At 54.5% G+C, this 17,586-nt stretch overlaps 1 protein-coding gene across 1 annotated transcript in view; it reads right to left on the reverse strand.

Annotated features, from left to right (window-relative positions):
• Window positions 1–17,586, reverse strand: part of LOC139604387 (zinc finger protein ZFP2-like) — a 521,402-nt gene that overhangs the window by 385,471 nt on the left and 118,345 nt on the right. The gene's annotated exons all lie outside the window — the stretch shown is intronic.

Below are 17,586 nucleotides of genomic sequence, written 5' to 3' on the forward strand. Positions count from 1 at the left end.
AGAGAGCCACAGGCACACTTTGATCCAGGGCCCTGGTAAGTTGCAGCTCCAGACATGCCTTGGCAATCAGAAGCAAAGGAACCCAGACCTTTTTGTGCTGCCTGTGTCACTGCACAGGGTCATGGGATGGGCACACGCAGCCCTTGTGCTGCAGCTGAGCTGCTCTGCCCAGCACTGGTGGCTGCCATCCAAGCTGGTTTTGCTTGTGCTGGTTCCCTGACAGCTGGGGCCCTGGGCAGAGCCCTGAGAGCCTGGTCTCCCCCCAGGGAAGGAGCAGGAGCCCCTGGAGAAGCTGTACCGGGTGGGAATGCTGCTGCTGCTGCTGCTGCTGCTGCTGCTGCTGCTGGAGACAGCCAGGATGACATCAAGGATGAGAAGCTCTTCCTCAGCCTGGCCACTGGAGGCTGAAGGTGATGGACTTTGATTCTGGCACCTTCTTCAAAGCCAAACTCCACAGGGAATTTGCAGGTGAGTCCCCACCTGGGGAAATGCTGCCAGATTTGGGCATGGCCCAGCCTGGCTGGGAAGCAAAGGTCCCCCCTCTGCTGGGGCAGGTGCAACTCATTCTTCAGTCGCTGCCCAGCTGTTTTTGGCAGGGCTGGGGCATGGGCTGGGCTGGGTACGAAATGGGAGTGGGCTCCTGGCCCTGCCAACAGCCCCCAGCAGCCACCGTGGCCTGGGCTGGGGCTGGGGCTGGGGCAGCCAGCCCGACACAAGCAAAGCCCCTTGGTGGGAGCAGAGGTGGGACTCCAGAAGCTGTGCAGGGGCTGCTTTGCTCTGCAGGCAAGGAAGGGCTGGGCTGCTGCACTGCCCTTGTTTGCTTTGGGATGACCGTGATTTTGGGGGGCAGTGCAGGGTGGAAGTGAGAAAGTGTGGGCTTCCCTCAGCCATGGCTGGGTTTTTCCCTAACATGTGGGAGTTGGGCCTTCCTCAAGGCCCTGACAGTGATAAGAGTTTTTCCCGTTTTTCTTGTTTTCCCTTTTTGTCTCTAATCTCTTTTCAAGAATGTGTTGTTTGTTTTTCCAGAGGAAGCGTTCCAGGTGGTCCAGTGCAGATGGGGAAGTGCTTGGGAGCAGCTGTGGCGTGGATGGGCGGTGGCCTTGGAGAAGGCTGAGGACGTGGTTTGGGAGCAGCTTTTCTTGCAGCCGTGGCTGGCGTGAGGTGGGTCCCTGTGTGCTTGGCAGGGTGGGATCAGAGCTTTTGGGAGATGGCAGCGAGCACAGGAGCATCCTGCTCTGGGCAGCTGCTGAGGGCTGGATGTGCCGTGGCTGGCTGCAGGCTGGGCACATGTCCTGCCCTCCTGCTCTGCTGCCAAAGGCAGCAGGGATGGGCAGCTCTGGGCACAGCTCTGGGCACAGCCAGCATGGCCTGGGCCCCGCAGGCCTTGGCACAAGGGCACAGGAGCCCTCAGCTGACGGGCACTTTCTGCTTTCTCTCCTTGCAGCCGGGCTCTGCGGCTGCTGAGGCTGCTCTGGGCTCTGCCCGGGCTCTGCTGGGCTCAGCCCTGGGCCCAGCTGGGCTGGCTCTGCCCTCCCATTGCTCTGACAGCTTTGCATCAGACGAGCCCCTTGCGAGCACAGCGCCTGAGCTTTCTGCTTTGGCAGCTGAGTGAGACTCTGCTGCAGGCCCAGAGATTGCAGCTGGGGACACACATCCAATTGGCAAGAACCCAAACCCTCCACAGTCCCAGCTGAATGCCTGGATCTGCACAGGGTGTTTGTCTGTCCCATTCTTCCTTCTTGATTGGCTGGAATTGTGCAATTGCACTTTCTTCCTCCTCTAGAAGTGCCTGAGTGGGCCAAAGCTGGCGAGTGGGCCGTGTTCCTGAGGCAGTGCAGTCTGGAGCTGATGGATGGAGAATTGCCCTTCTGCACTGCCAAACCAGAGCAAAAAGCCCTAAGTGGCACTTGGTGTCTCTAAGAAATCCCTGACAGTTTCAAAGGGAATGTGCAGCTCCTTCCCAGGCTGAGAAGGAAGGGCATCTTCTAAAGGATTTGGGCTTTGACAGAGTTTCCATTCCCAGTCCTGCTTTGAGCTGGCAGGGCACAAAGCAATTTCCTCTTGCTTTGAGCACAATTTCAAATGGCAATGTTGGAAACAAAGCCCAGAATCTTTTCAAAGGCTGCTGAGGTCAGTAAGATCCACGCCATCAGCACATTTACAATGTAAATAACTGAGTTCCCCTTTAAAAAAGATCATTTACCTCTTAATGCAAAGTTTCAGAAGTTTTTCACTAACACTTGGGTTTTGTTTTCATCTTTCACATTTTATACAGTTTTTTTTCTTTTTCCTTTTTTTCCTTTATATAGAAAACATGTCCTACAGAAGGAATGTCCTTTGCTCCTGGTTCCTGTGTGGAGCAGCTCCCTTCCTGCTGGCTGAGCTGCTCAGGCAGAGCCCGGCAGCTCCTGGCCCTGCAGGGCTGAGGCTTTTCCCCGTTGCTGGGCACAGACTGATGGAGCAGCACTGCTGAACACGGGCACACACAGAGGGCCCAGCAGCAGCTGCCTTTGGCCACCTGAGGCTCCAAGGCCCAACCTCTGAGCAGCCAGGGCTGGAAGAGACTGGCAGCATCTGATCCCTGACTCTGGGCCAGGGCTGCACAAATGACCCCACAGCAGCAGCAGCAGCAGCAGCAGCAGCAGCAGCAGCAGATGGAGCTGACTTTCAGCACAGCCCCTGGCCCTGTTCCCTCCCGTGTGCAGCGGTGTCAGAGCAGCCTGAGGCACCTGGGAGCCCCCAGTGCCAGCAGGGACTTGAGATGGCAGCCCTGGGCTCCTGGAGGCTGTGCAAGGAACGCAGCTGGGCACTCCCTGTCCATGGGGAGCTTGCAGATGGAAAAGGCTGCTGTGCCCAGGCAGCTCCAGGGGCACAGAAAGGAGGCTCTGGAGCACTGGATCTGTGCCAGTGCCACAGTCCTGGGCAGCAGCCAGCCAGCCCTGGGGGAACAGAGGGCACAGCAAGAGGGACAGAAGCAGGCAAGGGCAGAGACTGGGAAGAGCCAGGCCCGCGAGCAGGAACAGCTGCTCCATTGCACTCTTGGAGAAAGCTCTTGGCTGCTTCAAAGCGCTGAAAGGCGTGAAGGGCAGAGAGGAGGCCACAGCAAACAATGCTCCTGTTTGCACAGCCTCCCCTCTGCGTGTCCCAGAAGGAATTGGATGGACTGGATTCGTCTCTCCGAGTGCTCTCGTTCAGCATGAGCAGCTCAGCACCAGCAGCTGAAGGAGCTGAAGCCTCAGGCCACAGGAGCTGGGCAAGAGGGAACTTCTGGAGCAAAGTAATGCTGCTGAAATAGCCCCAGCTGAATGCAGCGGATATCATCATGGAATCACAGAATCCTTTCTGTTGGAAAAGCCCTCTGAGCTCACCCAGTGCAGCCGCTCAGCCAGCAGTGCCAAGCCCAGCACTAAAGCACATCCCTGAAGTGCCAAGGCCTGGACAGCAGCCCTGAGTGAGGCCTGGACAGCAGGCCCTGAGCCCAAGGTGGCCTCTGGAGGAACCTTCCAAGCAAAGGTTATCTTTGTATCTGCTCCCTGCTGAGATATGCATGGTCATTAGCACTGTGATAGATGTAGCCACTCCTTAGTGAAACATGGATGGACCTTTGTGTATTTAGAAGCCAGAGAAGGCCATGAAATCTGACATCTGGCCTTGTGTGGGGCTGAAGGATCAAAGTCAGCTGCCTTGGCTCCTCCTTGAGGCCTGGCCAGGCTTTGGGAGGGAGCCAAGAGGAGGATGAAAGCAGATGTTGGCACACTAGCAGTGCTGTCAGTTTGTTCATGCAGCACTGCCAGAGCTGGGCCCTCTCCCAGCGGGCTTGGAGCCTCAGCTGGGGCTGGAGGCACCTGCAGGAATTGCCAGTGCCCAGGAGTGGCTCTGCAGCCCTTGGCTGTGACAGCTTCCCCAGCTGCTGTGTGCATCTGGGGGATGGCAAAGGCTGAGGGGAAATGCTGCTGCATCTTTCTTAACCACTGCAGGCAATCTTTGGTGGGGATGATTGGGTGCATTGCTGAGCTGCTCCTTTTGTGATTCTTTGCTGCTCTGAACTGCAGGAAATGACACTGATTCCTTCAGTTGGAGTCTGTGTCTTTGGTGCTGACTTTGCCCACTGGTCAAACCAAACTGGCCCAGTCTGGCCAGATCCCAACCAAATGTCACTTGTTCAATGTCAATGTGAGGCATCAGTGCCATCAGAAATTCCCAGATGGGAAGCCCTTCCCTGGAGTTCCCTGGCTCTGGAGTGGGCTGAGGTGGGAGCCCCGTGGGAGCAGTGGGGCAGTCGGGTAAAAGAAGCTGCAGCCCTGGATGTCTTCAAATGCATCCAAAAATTGCACATGGAAAAGGAAAAGGACTTGTGGGTTCGGGCAGACAAAGATGAATTTGTTAAGAGTCCAATGGAAACAGCACCTTCAGAAAGAACAATTATTGTTGGAATGCTCACACATGGAGCAAGAGAAGGTTTTAATCTTGAGCTCAGCTGCATTTGTGCCAGTGAAATATCAATATGATAAATAATTATATGTATTTTTTGTATATTAAGAACTTAATATATATATATATATCTGTATATGTATATATATATATATTATATATATATGTCTGTATCTATCTGTCTATATGTATATCAATATGTATATCTACATATGAAATAATAGTAATGTGAAATAGTGCTGACAATACTAATTTGGTAGCTTTGGCTGCTCAGGAATGTAACTCTAAATACCCTACAGAACAGGATTGGCCAGGACCCTACTGTCAGTGGTCAACTTTTTGAGATTGTATACAATGTAAAAAGGAGGAAGGGAGGAAATTGGCTATTTTCTCAGGGTTTGGTGATACTGTGATGCAGAGTGCTTTGTCTGTTGCTGTGAAAAATACAGTGATGAAGCCTGCAGGGTTTTTCATGTCCCAGACTATGCACAAGCTGCAGGATTGGTTGAACGGGTGAAGGGGTTGTTAAAAGAGCAGTTGAAAAAATGAGGAGATGGGAACCTTTGCCCATGGAGAACCCATCTCCCAGATGTGCTCCATGCCCTGAACAATGGCCCGTGGGGGAAATGGAAACCCCCTGGCTGTGCACGGCTGCCCCCAATTTGCAAATCCAACCATGGGCAGTGAGACTTGGACTGCCTGGGAAATTGTTCTGGCTGTGATGGCCCCTGACAGGGCCAGCCCAGAGGCTGCAGGGCTGGGCCTTCATGCATTGGAATTAATGAGGATGAATTCAAAGCAAATGAGAGCCATCAATACTGAAACAGGAATTCAGATTCCTCCAGGACACTTTGCTTTGGTAACTGCTCCCTTGGAGCTTGGCCTTGCAAAGTGTTCATGTCATGGCAGGAGGAATTGATGCAGAATATCCAGGAGAAATGACAGTAATTCTGTGAAACAATAGTGACCAGGATTGGATTATTCAACCCCATGACAGGGTAGCACAATTATTGATATTGCAATTTTGAGAACGATTGTGAAAAAAGGAGCTCCAGCTGCAATCACCACCGTTTGTGGAGATAAAGGGTTTGGATGCAGCAGTCCTAATAATGGAGCCAGAGTGTGGGTCTGGAGGCCGAATGGCCCTCCCGAGGCAGCTGAAGGAGCAGCTCCTGGGAAAGACAACTCTGAGTCCTGAAAGCTGGGCAGGAACAATGGGAATGTGTCCCTGCAGCCAAGGATTGTGTGTGAGAACAAGGAGATCTGACAGGATATTGTTTTACACATGCTGCCAGACCAAATCTCCCTGTTTGCCCCAAGGGCCCCTTTGGCAAATGCTCTGATCCACGGGGCTCCATGGGAAGGCTGCTGTGACACTGAGGGACTTGCACAGGAATTGCATCCAGGAGCCTGGGTGCCCCTCAGGGACTGGGACCCGGCCCCTTCCAGCCAGAGGGGAAAGGGCCCCCCAAGCCTTGTTAGCCCCAGACAACATGGTAAAGCTGAACAGCAAAGGGCCTGGGGGCATTATTCTGGAATTATAAAGGCGCCAGCTCCATGGACAACAGAATTCTTGTTCCTAACTCCAAGGAGATTGAGAAAAAAGAATGAAGAACGGTGTCACTGAAGTACTACTGATGTGTGTAAGGTGTACCTTGATAGTCAGCCAGAATCTTTGTCTGCCACAAACACCTCTAGTGTTTGACCAAGGGGTTAGTCATCAAAATGTAATGATGAGTTCTGATGGATTGCTGAGCTTCTTTTGTAATTCTTTGCTAATGATGATGTGCTTTGCTGAGCTCTTCCTTTTGTAATGCTTTGCAGCTGTGCATGATATAAATGCCACAATTCCTTCAGTTGGTGTCTGTGTCTATGGTAGTGACCCTGCCCCCTGGTGAAACAGGGCCCCCTCTTGCCTAAGTGTTACCTGGGAAGGCAAAAAGCCTCCCTCCAAAATTGCCCCCTTGCTCCTTGTTCCCCCCCTTCATAGCCTGAGCATGATGTGCTCTGGTCTGGGCTGTGCCCGGGGTCAGTTGGGGTCACCTGTCCTGGCTGTGTCCCCTGCCAAGCTCCCCCGCAGCCCCAGCCCCTCCCCAGCGTGGCTGGACGAGGGGCAGGACAGGCCTTGGCTGTGCTGCAGCTCAGCAAGAACAAAACCATCTCTGCGTGCTCAGCGCTGTGCTCAGCACCCGGCCCAGCAGTGTCTCAGTGCCAGGGGCTGTGCCCTCAGTGCCTGCCAGGGCTTTCCATGGCAGCTGCCAGGCCAGGTGCCCCAGGTGTCCCCCCCAGTGCCGGTTGCCATGGAAACAGTGCCCAGCCCTGCCCCTTTCTGTCTGGCTGACCTGGCCTTTGGCCCTGGCAGTGCCCTTGGCTGCTGGTTCCTGGTGCCCGAGCGGCCAGCGCGGCACAGGGCAGGTGGCCATGGCACAGCCCCCAGCAAGGGATCCCCTCTGGCTCTGGGCACTGACACCAGCCCTGAGCAAGGGGCCCAGGGCAGCTTTCCATGCCCACCAACCATCACAACGGCTCCGGGCATTGCTTGCCCTGGCACCAAACCAAGGAACGGGTCCCCGTGGCCGTTGCCATGGCACCTGCTGGCACCAACCAGTGTCACTGCAATTGTACCTGGAACAGCCCTGGCACCGCTTTGGCCTCAGGGTTGCCATGGCAGCCCAGGGCAGCAGTAGCTCTGCAGGCAAGGGGCCATGGAACCTGGCTGCAGAAATGGCTCCTGGGGCTGCTTTCCAAGGAAACCTGAACTGATGGCAGTTGCCATGGCACCCTAACCCAGCACTGGGGTCCCTGCAGTGTCCATGGCAACAGCCCCTTGCAATGGCCCACTGCCTGTTGGGATGATGATCCACCCTCACAGCTGGCCCAGGGCAGGGCTGGAGTGCTCTTGGTGCCACCTTGGGCTTGGCACACACTTGAGGAGGATGTCTGTTTGCAATGGGGAAACTCAGGAGTTTTAGATGGCTTCAAAACTCAAAGAAGGAAAATCCCTCTTTGCCTGAGTGCAGCCACTTCTCCAAGCAAAGCAGCTCCCAGGTGAGGGAGGAGAGACACCATGGGCTTGGGGAATGTGGAGCAAGGTTGTCCACACTGGCTCAGAGCTCAAGGCACAGCTTCTCTGAGCAGGCCAGACCTCCTTAGGACAGTCCCTGCATCAATATCAGTCACCAAATGCTGCAGTCACCTCTTGTGTAATAAGAAAAGCAATAAATGACACCCTTTCAAATAGGAATACATATTTCCTAGAAGCTCTTTGAGCTATTTCTCCATAACTTTGAAAGGAAACCCTCCTAATGAACTGCACTGGAGCAGAGGGAAATCAAGGCAGAGCCATGGTTTGTCAGGATTTGCTTGATCCTCATGAGCCTCACTGTGCATTTGGAGCTGAGCCCTTGAACCTCAGGGCCTGGGAGGAGATTGCACAAACCTTGCCAGGAGTCAGAGTCAGAGGAAACACCCAAAGTGTCTCCAGGCATTCATGGCTCCCACTGAGGTCCCTGTCCAACACAGGCTCCTCATGGACTCCTTGGAGGAGAGAATTGGTGGCCAGGATGGCACAAAAACCTCTCAGACACTCAGTGTGGAAAGGAAAATCCAAAGTACCTTCAACACCTTGAGTGTCTCAGAGCATGAATGAGCCCCACTGAGTGTCAGTACAAAGCTCTCCAGGGACTCATTAACGCAGATAATTGGGGCCATGATTGCACAAAGCTCTCCCAGAGTCTGGATCCAAAGGGAAACACCAAGTACCTTAAAAGAACTGAAGTGCCTTGAAGCATTCATGAGCCCCACTGAGTGGTGTTACTGACAGAGCCTCTGCAGGGACTAATTACAGCAGGTAATTGGAGGCCATGATTGCACAAAGCTCTCAGAGACTGCAAGGCCAAAGCCAAACCCCAAGTCCTTTGAAAAAGCTGCAGCCCCTGCAGGGAGCATTCAGGAGCCCCCAGGGCCATTGCTGAGCAAGGCTCCCCAGGGACTCCTTGCAGCAGATCCTTGAGGCCCCTGGGATGTGGGCTAGGGGGGGATGCAGAGGGCAGCACAAGGGGCTGGCAGTGCCCAGCCTGGCTGGGGCTGGGCCAGGAGGCCCCAGGGCCTCAGCACAAGGTGTCTCCTCCCAGCCCTTGCTGGCACAGACCCTGCTGTGCCCCAGGGCACCAAGCCTTGGCTTCTCTTTGTCCCCAGCTGCCATCAGTGCCTCCAGTTCTCTGCTCTGCCTTGGGCCTGGGGACACTTTCTCTGTCGTGTCCCTCAGTGGGAGCCACTACAAGTCCAAGAAACTTTGGAGTTGGATTGTGACTTGGAGTTCTGCAGAGGCTTCTTCAGCTCCCTCTCAGGGCCTGATGTTCAGGGCCTGAGCACAAAGCCCCAGAGGGTCCTAAAGTCCTTGTGCTGTGTCTGTGCTGCTGAGCTGGGCCGGGCTCCTGGCCCAGAGGCAGCTCCTGGCAAGGGCAGCAGAGCTGCAGAGAGACAGCTCTGGGCAGGAGCAGCTCCTGTGCACAGCCCAGCAGGGCTGGGGCACTGCCTGCAGCCAGCCCGGGCACAGCACAGAGGCACAGAGAGCTTCAAGCAGGCAGGGCTGGGAAGGGGCTGGGAAGTGCCTGGGGCACAATCCCTGCCAGCCCTTGGCACAGCAACCTCTGGCTGCAGGACAATGCAGCTGCAGCTCCTGCACTGATCTCCTAAAGCTGCAACATCCCAATGCCTGCAGACTCTGGCAGTGCATCTCTGAGGATTTCTGCTGCAGGGGAGCTGAAATGCTCATGAAGCTCTCACATGCTGAGCAGTCTCAGAATATTTTCAAGACAAGGATTTTGATTAAAATGAGGCAATTTCCTAAGACTTTGTGTTCAGATTCCTACTACTGGAGAGTGCCAGGGAGGGAGGATAATTATTAAAGGACGATTATGAATTTTTAGTTATGAATTTTGGCAAGTGGTGCCTGAGATCACCAAACTGTTCCTTTTAGTGACCAGCAGGTTAACAGGAGATCCCTAATGTGCCTTCAGCCACTGTGCCCATGGACAGCAGCAGCAGCAGCTTTGCTGGAGCCATCAGGCTCAGTCTGAGCTGTCCTTTCTCCAAGCTGCAAAGAGAAGCTGCCCCCAGGCAGTGCCCTGCAAACAGGCAGGGTTCTGTCAGGCCAAGGAGAGTGCACAGAGCTTTGGGCTCTGTGAGTGCTGGCACAGAGAGATCAGGCACAGGGAAACCCCTGCAGGAGGAAAAGCTCCAGGAAGCAGAGAGAAGATCAGGGAAGGAGAGAAAACAGAACCCAGCAATGCTGTGGCAGGGAGCGTTGAGAGATGTGCACAGGATCCCCTGCAGTGCAGCCCCTCCCTCTGAACCAGCCCCCTCCCTCCTGTGCCCCAGCCAAGCCTCTGCCCTCAGGCCCGGGGCTCCAAGGTGTGCAGCCCCTCCTGTGCAGGCAGAGCTGCAGCAGAGCCGTGGGGCAGCTCTGCAGCCCCGGGCCCAGTTCCCTCTGCAGAGCACAGGGCTGGGAGCAGCTGCCCGGCCCTGGGGGCTCTGGAGGGGCACAGCTGGCTCAGGGTGATGCTGTCCCCAGGGCCCGGCTCTGGGCAATGCTGTCAGGGCAGCCAGGGAAGGAGCTGCATCTCCCTTCAGCCAATGCCAGCAGAAGGACACTTGCACGTCCCTCTGAGATTTCAGTCCAGGCTGGGAGCTTCACCCCAGCGTGCAAACCTGTCCTAGAGCATCTCTGAGTGATAAGATCCATGGGCAAAGGCAGAGGTGTTGTGACCCTGAAAATGCTGCTGGGTTGGTGGGATGAGCAACGTGAGTCCTTGGCTACAGAAGTGGAGCTGGGCTCTGCTGGATCCATCTGCTCTCACAGTACCTGGGGTTTGTAAGAGGAACGTGGGAGTGTGAACATCCTCCAGCTGAGAAAAGTGAAAGCCCAGAGGAACTGCAAACAGAATGAAGTGACAGATCATCTGCCCCCAGTCTCCACTCATTATCTTGCCTCAGGGAAATCAGTCTGTTCTACCAGAGGGCAGCAGAAATGCTCAGGGTTTCTGATATCCAAGAGTACCAGGAAGTCCATGGAAGGAGCTTAAAAAGAAAACATCAGAACTCTGAAACACAAGAGCATGTCCGTGTGTGTTACAAAGGAGGGTGTGTGGGAAGTGGCTTTGATTTTGGTTACAGGTATCTCCTCTAACCCTTCACTGTCCTTTTCTCCATGAACAGGTGCCCATGTGCAGCCACAGCAAATGTCCAACAGCAGCTGCATCAGCCACTTCCTCCTGCTGGCATTGGCAGAGCCGGGGCAGCTGCAGCTCCTGCACTTCTGCCTCTTGCTGGGCATCTCCCTGGCTGCCCTCCTGGGCAACGGCCTCATCATCAGCGCCAGAGCCTGCGGCCACCACCTGCACACGCCCATGTTCTTCTTCCTGCTCAGCCTGGCCCTCCCTGACCTGGGCTCCATCTGCACCACTGTGCCCCGAGCCATGCACAATTCCCTCTGGGACACCAGCACCATCTCCTACACTGGATGTGCTGCACAGGTCTTTTTCTTTTTGTTCTTTATCGCAGCAGAGCTTTCATTCCTGACCCTCATGTGCTCCGACTGCTACGTGTCCATCTGCAAAGCCCTGCACCACGGGACCCTGCTGGGCAGCAGAGCTTGTGCCCACATGGCAGCAGCTGCCTGGGCCAGGGGCTTTCTCACTGCTCTGCTGCACATGGCCAATACATTTTCCCTGCCCCTGTGCCATGGCAATGCCCTGGGCCAGTTCTTCTGTGAAATCCCCCAGATCCTCAAACTTCCAACCCCAGGGAACTTGGGCTTCTTGCTGTTGGTGCCTGTTTATCATTTGGCTGTTCTGTGTTCATTTTTGTTTTCTCCTATATGCAGACCTTCAGGCCGTGCTGAGCATCCCCTCAGAGCAGGGACAGCACAAAGCCTTTTCCACCTGCCTCCCTCCCCTGGCTCTACCTCTGTTTATCAGTACTGCAGTGTTTGCCTGTTGTTGCAGGCTCCCAGCCAGGTAATAATTAGCATTGTCTCCATGATTGCAGAAGGCTGATCCATGGCTTTATTCTACTATATTATATCATATCCTACTGTACTTATTAAGGAACTCCTCCCCTTACAGACAGTGCGATACAGCTTTGCCCTAATTGCTCAATCCCTGCAAACACCATGCAGTGGCCAGGCAGAGCTGTCAGCAAAGGAAGGGCCCAGCCAGGTGGGGCAGCCGGGGGATGCCGACAGCCTGCAGGGACAGAGGCCAGGGCAGGGACACCATGGGACAGCCTGGGCTGCACAGGGCACAGGGATGGGCAGCAGCTGCAAGACAGCCCTGCCAGAGCCAGCTTGGGCAGCACTTTGGCCATGGCTGCTGGGCCTGGGGCCAGGAGGGGACAAGTGACCCTTGCAGGCCTGGGGCCTCATGGCCTCCTTGTCCCTGCTCAGCAGCCTGGCAGGGGCCACCCCACGCTCCTGCCCCTGGGATTGCACATCCCCACATGCCAGTGCCCATCCCGGGAAGAGCCCTGAGCCAGGAGGGAGGGACAGGATCTGCCTGGCCAGGCCCTGGGGCTCAGGCCTTGGCCCTTTGCATTCCTGAAACACATCCAGGTGTGCTCAGCACCAGAGACACCTTTGCCTTGCTTGTCCCCACCTGGCATCACTGCCTGCAGTGTTCTGCTCTAGCTGGAACCTGGGGACACTTTCTCAGTTGTGTCCCTGACAGGGATCTCTTCAAAGTACAAGAAACTTCAGTTTTTCAATAGAACTGAGTTCTTGAGGGTTCTGTGACATCACTGAGGGGATGGTGACATCACAGAACTGGCTGTGATGTCACAGACCTGGCAATGACATCACAGAGCAGATTATGAGGCCATAGACAGAGTCTGCCATCATAGAGGGTGGCTCAATGGCATCAGAGAGTGGGTTGTGACATCACCTGGTGGCTGTGGAACATCACAGATGAGACTGTGACATGACAGGTAGACTTTGTGACATCAGTCTTCTGTGACATCACAGCACTGCTCTATGGCATAACAAAGTGACTTAGAATTGGTTCTCTGACGTCACAGGAGGCTGTGTGGCATCACAGGGCTGTGTGACATCACAGGGTCAGTGTGACATCACAGGCACTGTGTGACCTCACAGGTTGCTGTGTGACATCACAGGGTTTGTGTGACATCACAGGGGCTGTGTGAGGTCCCTGGGGAGGTCACTCTGCCCCGGCCCCCCTCACAGTTCCCCCCAGAGCAGTCCAACCCTCCTCGAGCACAGCGGGGTCCCCTGTCCCCCCGGGTCCCCCCGCCCCCGGCCCCGCAACCTCCCCCAGAGGATGTTCCACGAGATCGACCCCAGAGCCTGACACGGGGACGGGGGGCCGGGGCCCTGGGGGTGGCACAGGGGGACAGGGACCCCCCGGCAGCGTCCCCGTGTCCCCCAGGGCCAGAGCCTGGGCCAGGGCTCCTTCACCCTGCTACCAATGAGGCCTTGAGAGCGCTGTGACACTGTGGGGCCCTGTGAGACCAAGGGACCATTGTGGCACTGTGGGGATCTGGGACATCATGGGACCAGTGTGACATTGTGGGGCCCTGTGATACCAAGGGATCGTTGTGACACTGTGGGGCCTCATGGAATCATGGAGACCACTGTGACATTGCTGGGCCTCATGGAACCAAGGGGACTGTACTGACACTGTGTGGCTCCATGGAATGTAGGGATCATTGTGGCAGTGAGAGGCCTCATCAAACCAAGGGTCCATTGTGACATTGCAAGGCCTCATGGCACCATGGAGACCATTATGACACTTTGGGATGTCATGGAACCAAGGGGCCATTGTGACACTGCAAGACTCCATGGAACCAAAGGTTCATTGTGACATTGCAAGGCCTCATGGAACCATGCAAAGACAATTAAGACACTTTATAGCCTCATGGACCCAAGGGGCCATTGTGACACTGAGGGGCACCATGGAATCACAGAGACCATTGTGACACTGAAGGGCAACATGGAATCATGGAGACCATTGTGCCCCTGGGGGTCCCCACAGAACCAAGAGGACCATTGTGATATTGTGGGGCCTCGTGAAACCAAGAGGCCTTTGTGACACTGCAGGGCTGCATGGAACCAAAAGTCCATTGTGACACTGCAGGGCCTCATGTCATCAGTGGTCCATTGTGACACTGTGGAGCCAGAGGAGACCATTGTGACACAGCAAAGCCCCAGGGTCCAAAGGTCCATTGTGACATTGCAGGGCTCATGGAACAGAGGAGTCACGCGACATTGTGGGGCCTGGGGAACCACGGAGACCATTGTGACACTGCAAGGCCTCATGGAATCCTTGGGACCATTGTGACACTGCGGGGCCTTATGACACCTGGGGGCCACTGTGACATTGTGGGACCCCATTGAACCTGGGGGCCAGTGTGACACTGCAGGTCTTCGTGTAATCAAGGCGCCACTGTGACACTGTGGGACCCCATTGGACCAAGGGGCCAGTGTGACACTGCAGGTCTTCTTGTAATCAAGGGGCCATTGTGACACTGCTGGAACCCATGGAATCAAGTCACCATTATGACACTGAGAGGCCTCATGGATCCAAGGCACCATTGTGACACTCTGAAGCCCCATAAAACCAAGGGAACACAGAACGGCTCTGGCTGGTTTGGCCTCCCATGGGCTGCCTGACTGCTCCAAGGGACCTTTGCATGTAGAGGGTCACTTCTCATCTGCTGCTGAAACACTGGGACTCTTTGCTTTCCTTCCCAATAGATATGAGCTGTCCATCTGCTCCAGGCACCCATGGCCAGAATTGGGATTTCACCTCCAAATTTCCTTCAGTCCAGGGATTCTTCCCATAGGAATATTGCCAGAACAAGTCTGGCTGGCAGTGGTTTCACAAGGGTCACCTCTCATCTGTCCCCAAAACATTGGGGGAGGCTCCATGCTGTCCTTCCCATGAGAAAGAACTGTCCTGCTTCTCCAGTTGCCCATGGCCGAGATTGGGTTTCCACCTCCAAAATTCCCTAAATCCAAAATCTGCTATTCCTGACAAGTCTGGCTGGCCTTGGCCTACTGAGGCTCTCACCTGCCTTCCAAACCTTGGGGCTCTGTGCTTTCCTTCCTATGGAAAAGAACTGTCCTTCTCAGCCAGGTGCCCATGGCCACAATTGGGATTTCACCTCCAACATTGCCTGTTGTGACAGACTGGAGGAGATTGTTGGCTCCAAACATTTTGTGTGTGGGGGAGGAAGGGGCAGGTCGGGCCTTGCCCTGCCCTGTAAGCCCAGCCCTGCCCTGCCCTGTGACCCCAATGCCCCCAGGGGCCTCCAGTGGGTTTACGGTTTCTACCTGAACCGCGGCACACTGAACCCCCAGCACCGCCGTCCAAGCCTGGGCACTGGGGCCCTCTTGGCTCTACTCAGTGCTGCTGCTGTACTCGGGGCACCCCAAACCCCGGTAGGGACCTGTGTCCCCCCACTCCAGGGATTGTGCACGACTCACACTGCCCCGATCCTCCCCGCAGCCGGAGCTCCCTTCGGGGTTTGCGTGCCAACTCACCAATTCGTCTGCCACCCTCAGCACGTCCTGAGGGCGCCTACCAAGCCTGAAGGGGGAAGGCCGACCCCTTGCGTGCCACTCACATTTCTATTCCTCCCACGCCCGGAGGGGGGCCCACCTTATCCCCCTGGGAGGCGTCTCACTCACTCAGGCTTCTCCTGCTTCCCTCCGTTTCTGGCCGGTCCCCTGGCAGGAGTCTGGAACCGCGGTACTCGGAGGCCCACAGCTGCTTCGGGGCTCCGAGCTGCTGGGCCCCATCTCACACACACTTCTTTCGCTTGCCTCCTACTCCTGACACCGCCTTTACTTACCCATGCTCCTCCACACTCTTTGCTCCTAGGCTGCTGCCGACCGCTCCAGATAAGGCCAGATATCCCGCAGGCCCTCAGTCCTCTTCGGGTGTGGCCTGTCCCGGACCAGTCCCCCAGCCTGTTATGAATGGCCCGTGAGCAGCTCTTTAGTGATTTCAGCTTTACTGGAAACAGTCTAGGCAGGGCACCCATGGGGTGTGCGCACACCACCGCTCCCCAGATGGCGTGGAGGAGGAGGAGGTCAGCTCCGTCCTCCAGCAGAGCTGGGTCTTCTTTCCTCACAAGAGTCTCTGAGTAGACGCCTGTTGGTTTCAGATTCATAATATTTATACTGCTCGTGGCCCACTCTGGTTAGGTTGATGAAGGCTAAAAGTTGTGACCAGGGTCTTTGATATTGTCTTATATTCCCTCTGTTTAGAAGTGTTATTTTGATTCTTTATTTGCATGGTGGTTCGTTGTTCTAGGGGTTTTTGTTATGTAATCCCTTTCTGCTAAGTCTTATGGGAGTTTCATATTTTCTTATTAGGTGACGTCATCATCCTCTTTATGGTCTCGGGTGGTTTGCCATTTTAGATGAGAGTGGGAGTAGCGGGGAGAATACCCAACAGTAAGGGGATTTACATAATCATAAAACCTTTAAAAAAACAATTAAAACTAACACCGACACTTTACTTAACTATAAAACATTAAACAAACCATCTATATCTATCATTGGAACTTTCTATTAACTCCATTAACAATGTATTCTCTACAACACTGTGGGAAGTTGTGGAACCAAGGGGATCATTGTGGCACTGTTGGGGCCCATGGAACCAAGGGGCCAGTGTGCAAACAAGAGGCCATTGTGAGCCTGTGGGGTGTAACAGCCCAGAACACTGAAATGCTGCAGGTAAACAAAGGCTCCTTGAGTTTGGTGCACAGCAGGAACACCAGCCACATATTCTCAAGAGGTCAAAAGGACACAAAATGTTACTGGCAAAGTACAAAAACACAAGAAACTTTGGAAGAGGATTTAATGCAACATCCAATTACACAGAAGACACTTATCATAGCAGTAACTTCATTAACTTAGCTCATTCAACCTCAAAATCATTGAACACATAAACTGCTGAGGTGCCTAAAAATGTTGCATATAAAGAGCATTAGAAAGAGAAGAAAGAGAGAGAGACAGAAAGACAGAAGCTCTATAGAAAGACACACATATGACTATCAGTTCCTAGGGTTCCAGTGTGGGTGAGACACAAACCCCAGGAGAAGGCAGAGTCCATACCAGGGGCTGACCTTGTGCTCCGTGTTTTTAAGACCCCGGGCCTTTGTGGGCCTGCTCCCAGGTGGGATTTCTGATGGCTCAGGCAATTCGGGCTGGGTTAGCACTGTCCCCACTGTGTGACTGACTGACAGCTCATCCCACAGTGTCTCAGGACATTGATCTCATCCAGCCTCTGACAGTGACCATGGTGACACCAGGAACTTCATGGAACCATGGGTCGGTTGTGACCAGGTGGGTCCAAGGACACCACGGTGACACTGGGGAACCTCATGGGAACAAGTGGCCATTGTGACGCTGTGGATCCCCATGGAACCAAGGGAACATGGAACAGGCTGATGCCTTCAGTTTTAGCTGTCATATCTCCAGATTCTGTACTGCATTAGTCTGTAACTCTGGACTTCATACAGAGTGTTAGCAAGTTCTCTTCACAGTGTAGTCAGACAAAACAATCCTTTTCCAGCCCCAGAACCAGATGCTGTTGCAGCTTCAGGCCCCAAAAGGGCAAACAACAGCAAATTTAGGAGAGCAAACTGGGAGGATGGGACTGCATCACCTGAGGCTGTAATTGGACATTTAACCCCAATATTTAAATGGACCAAACCTTATAAAAGTGGGAAAACCCCTGACCAGTCATCCATTTTGAGTGTAGCCTTGGCTGGGCTCTTGTCCTGCTCAAGGTGAATCCTTTGAAGGCCTTGTAATAAATCCCTACTTTATTCCTTTAACTCTGCCCAGCCTCTGTTCCAGGGAGCCTCTCCAGGCATCAAGCTGATCAGTGCCCGGAGAGCAAAGGATTGCTCAGGAAGTCTCCCTCACCCTCGGACAGCCCCATCTGACCAGGGCAAAAATCCAGTGGGGAGGAGAACATTATCTTGGGCCTTGGAAGGTGTGTTCTGCCTTTGCTTTGCACTTCCTTTCCTTGGACATTTGTGACATCCACTTTGAGGAACTGAGGCTCATGGAGTTGGCACCAAATCTCCCATGGGGCTCCTCAGAGTGCACAAAGCCCAAAGGAG

This window comes from Agelaius tricolor, unplaced genomic scaffold (assembly GCF_023055355.1).
Source record: "Agelaius tricolor isolate 1412-34295 unplaced genomic scaffold, bAgeTri1.0.p SCAF_50, whole genome shotgun sequence".
NCBI classification, from domain to species: Eukaryota; Metazoa; Chordata; class Aves; order Passeriformes; family Icteridae; genus Agelaius; species Agelaius tricolor.